Here is a 4700-nt window from a genome sequence, read left to right as displayed (position 1 = left end):
GCTACAGGTAACCATAAATGTAGTGAATAAGCAGCTACAGGTAACCATAAATGTAGGGAAAAAGCAGCTACAGGTAACCATAAATGTAAGGAAAAAGCAGCAACAGGTAACCATAAATGTAGGGGAAAAGCAGCTACAGGTAACCATAAATGTAGGGAAAAAGCAGCTACAGGAAACCATAAATGTAGGAAAAAGCTTAACTCTAAATTTCTGTTCAGACGTCTAAAGTTATCTACTAATAAAATACATATCATTCTTTTATTTGATGTTGAATAAAAATCATAATGATTGAAAGTAAATGCAATATTTTTTAATAAAACAAATTATAATTTCACAAATTTCATTTTTTCTTGAGTACATCATCATTGTTGCAACTCCTTTTATTAAAGTAAATTTCAAAATTGCAATCTCTATTTGAGCAAAATATCATAGTTGCAATCGTCCCCCTTTCTGTACTCAGCTAAGAATGTCATATGCTGTTCAGGAGTGAGTCCATACTTAGAAACTGCTTCAGTACTCCACATTTCCTGAATACAAGATGTCATTTAAAAACTTATTTTCGAAAAATTTTCAAAAACAATTTTTCCTATATATTAGCTAATTTTATTTGCTTGTTTTAAATATTCTTTTATTGTCAAATGTAAATATTCTTTAATAACAAATTTTCCCTGCCCTTTTGAGCGCAAATTGCAGTTTTTTTTACGTGTAGATTTGCACAATATGTGTATAATTGTGAAAGGATTGCATCAAAATTCTCAAGCAAAATTTGCGTGTCTATTGGATAATTCCATGCAATTTAAAAAAAGATTCAAGGTAGTGCAAACAAATAGGAAAATTGGGTTTCCACCATAATATGAATGCAGAAAAGTTTAATACATTTTGTGGAGCCAAAATTTCTCCCTAAAAATATTTAGATGAAAGCATTAACTGTTACTAACCTTAACCCATGCATCAAGGTCACAATCAGGCAATGAAATGTTGGGGTTCCTTAAGGGGATGCATGGTAGTCTCTCCATCCAGGGCCATATCATGTAATCAAGCATACCTAGACAGTTTGAAGTAACAATCAAGGTTTAAATTCCATGGATGGATACAGATTAGAGATATGATTATTTTAACATTAAACTACAGATATCCTACAAACCTAGTGAACCAATCAAAAAAATTACTCTGAACAAGAACTCATTCATGAACGGAATTGGTAACATACACAACAATGTTTAAGATATATTTTTGTCATAAATTTCTAAGTCTCTGGTTTAATTAAATAATATTTGAGGCAGAATTTTAACAATTTGAGCCGCAGCTCAAATTGTATTTTGATTTTGTATTAAGTGTTCCAAAATTTGTGCCGAAGCTTAATTGGAACCGGTTTTTGGCGGATCAGCAACGCGTTTTAAATTTTTTAAATTCGGTTACTGATGTGATAATAAACCTTAATTCATCATAAAACATTATAAATTGTCAACAATCTTTCCATAGAAAATAAATACCCCCCCCCCTTTCTTATCAAGCAAGACGAGCATGGTGCGCTGGGCATATGGGCAGAATCTCATGTTATAAACGTAAACCTGATTTGGGTCCAAAGCAGGTTTTGGGGATCCAGCTGCAAGATGAGGAACATCCCAGATTGGTGAAGTCATGGTTTCTAAAACATAAGTTACAATTATTGCTTAATTATTTTTTTATTGGTAAAAATATATATGATGTACAATTACTGAAATTGAGCACAAAATTCGACTTTCATAATCATCCATTTGGGTGGTTACGTTTTGAGAATCATTATTTTTTTTAATTATTAAATAACAACTGCGAAAAATATATCAAAAATTAGTCTTCCAGCCCCCTAAACAAATTGCTGTATACGCCCCCATGAAAGGTAAATCAGGTTTCTAGGTTTCTACATACAAGTTAGCAAAAAAATGGTTTGGGGAAAGAAATAAGCAAAATTTGAAAATTAGATTCTAAGCACATTTACTTCTACCTACCTTGCATCGTAAGGCCCCTTTTCAAAGAGGTTTGACGCATTAACCGGCATGCATGGATCAGGCTAAAAGCCATTTCAGCTAAGAAAAAGCTTGTTAGCACGAAAATTAAGAAATTTGGAAAGACTTGCCAAGTGTTTTACTCATTTTATGTAAGTTAAGAATATCAGGGGCGGACTAAAGGGGGGGGGGCCTGGCCCCACGGGTCCCCCCCAAGGAAATTTATGATAAGAAATAAAACATCAAGGGATGAAAGACAACGAGAATAGAATTAAATAATTAATGACATGAAATATTCGTTAAAATTTTTTTTCTTATCATTTATACCAAGATGCCTGTAAAATTGCAGTTAGAGTGTGAAAACTGGATCGTTTACAGAAAAAAGTAGGAAAACTAAAGTTTACAGAAGAAAGTAGGAGAACTAAAGTTTACAGAAGAAAGTAGGAGAACTAAAGAGAAAGTAGGAGAACTAAAGTTTACAGAAGAAATAGGAGAACTAAAGTTTACAGAAGAAAGTAGGAGAACTAAAGTTTACAGAAGAAAGTAGGAGAACTAAAGTTTACAGAAGAAAGTGGGAGAACTAAAGTTTACAGATGAAAGTAGGAGAACTAAAGTTTACAGAAGAAAGTGGGAGAACTAAAAGTTTACAGAAAAAAGTAGGAGAACTAAAGTTTACAGAAGAAAGTAGGAGAACTAAAGTCTACAGATAGAAAGTAGGAGAACTAAAGTTTACAGATAGAAAGTAGGTGAACTGGCGTTTACAGATAGAAAGTAGGATAGAACTAGATTTTACAGATAGAAAGTAGTATAGAACTAGATTTTACAGATAGAAAGTAGAAGAACTAAAGTTTACAATTTTTTTTACAATTTATTTGTAAATTAAAATTTTTTTATCCAAATTTTAAAAAGAGCAGTGAATTTTTTTCTCTGACTTGTATCTTCTTTTTAGCTGATCTGCAGTTTTCAGTTTTGCCAGGGAGTCTGACTCAACTGAATGAAGGTTCAGGTTCAAACATAAAAAAGTTTACAGATAGAAAGTATATCTATTATAAAAAGAAAAGTTAAAAGTTAACATTTGTTTTCTTCATAATTGAACAACTTTTCGATTGAAAAATTTAAGGAATTTTTTTTTAAAAATACGGAGCACCTCTCACCCCCATGAGAAATGCAGAGTAAGAGTACGTATTCTATTATGTATACTATGACCCCGCAAAGTAAACGAAACCGCGTAAATTGGTACGATAGATAGATAAAGAGAATCTTTAGATAAATAGATAGATATGTGAGATAAAGAAATATTTTAAATAAATTAGATCGAGAAACTATAGAAAGTGTATTAGTATATATTAGACAGGTTAGATAGATTAGATATATTTTATAGATAGTTTTATAGTTAGATTAGATTGATAAGATGAAATAGATAGATTATATAGATTATATAGATATTTTTAAAGTTAGATTCGATAGATTATAGATTGTTAGATAAATCAGATAAATTAGATAAATTAGATAAATTAGATAAATTAGATAAATCAGATAGATTAGATAGATTAGATAGCTAAGATAAATTAGATAGATTAGATAGATTAGAAAGATTAGATAGATTAGATAGGTTAGATAGCTTAGATAGCTTAAATAGATTAGGTAGATTAGATATGATTATATAGATTAGATAGATTAGACAGATTAGATAGATTAGACAGATTAGATAAATAAGATAAATTATGTAGATTAGATAGATTATATGGATTAGATAGATTATATATAGATTAGATAGATTAGATAGATTAGATAGATTAGATAGATTAGATATTAATTAGATAGATTGGATAGTTTAGATAAATAAGATAGGTCAGATGGATTAGATAGATTAAAAAGATTAGATAGATTAGATAGATTATATAGATTAGATAGATTAGATAGATTATATAGGTTAGATAGATTAGATAGATTTGATAGATTAGATAGATTAGATAGATTAGATATATTAGATGATTAGATTATATTAGGTAGATTAGATAGATTACATAGATTATAAAGATTAGATAGATTGGACAGAATAGATAGAATTGGTAGATTAGATAAATTAGACATATTAGATCAATAAAATATATTACATAGATTAGATACAGATTAAACTGATTAGATAGATTAGAAAGTTTAGATTGATTAGATAGATTATATACAGATTAAATAGATGAGATATATTAGATAGATTAGATAGATTAGATAGAATTGCTAGATTAGATAAATTAGACATATTCGATCGATAAAATATATAACATAGATAGATTACATAGATTAGATACAGATTAAACAGATTAGATAGATTAGATACAGATTACATAGATGGGAAAGATAAGATAGATTAGATAGATTGGATAGATTAGATAGATTAAATAGATTAGAAAGATTAGATAGATTTGATAGATTAGATAGATTAGTTAGATTAGATAGATTAGATAGATTAGATAGATAAGATATATTAGATTGATCAGATAGATTAGAAAGATTAGTGTTTCGCTACTTAGCGATTTCCCTAAAGACCTAATATATGTACCGTGTGGTATTTCTCAGGATTGGATCGTTATACTCTCTTCTCTCAACGCTCTTCATAATAAAAAGGAAGATAGTAAGGTTCCGAACGTTTATTTCTCTGAGCCTTCAATCTAAACAAGTTTAATAAACCCACAGAAAAAGCTTTGAGTGAAAATC

The 4700-nt window shown here is 29.4% G+C and overlaps 1 long non-coding RNA gene across 1 annotated transcript; it reads right to left on the bottom strand.

The window, feature by feature from the left end:
• Positions 1-244: 244 nt before the first annotated feature.
• Positions 245-1076, bottom strand: LOC111703348 (uncharacterized). The gene is made up of 2 exons (XR_002765598.1): positions 939-1076; positions 245-527 (listed from the first exon to the last, which is right to left on the bottom strand). It is a non-coding gene; the product is annotated as an uncharacterized LOC111703348 (long non-coding RNA).
• Between the last annotated feature and the right edge of the window lie 3624 nt (positions 1077-4700).

Source organism: Eurytemora carolleeae, unplaced genomic scaffold, assembly GCF_000591075.1.
Source record: "Eurytemora carolleeae unplaced genomic scaffold, Eaff_2.0 scaffold520, whole genome shotgun sequence".
NCBI lineage: Eukaryota > Metazoa > Arthropoda > Copepoda > Calanoida > Temoridae > Eurytemora > Eurytemora carolleeae.
This window is presented reverse-complemented; position numbering and strand designations above follow the sequence as displayed.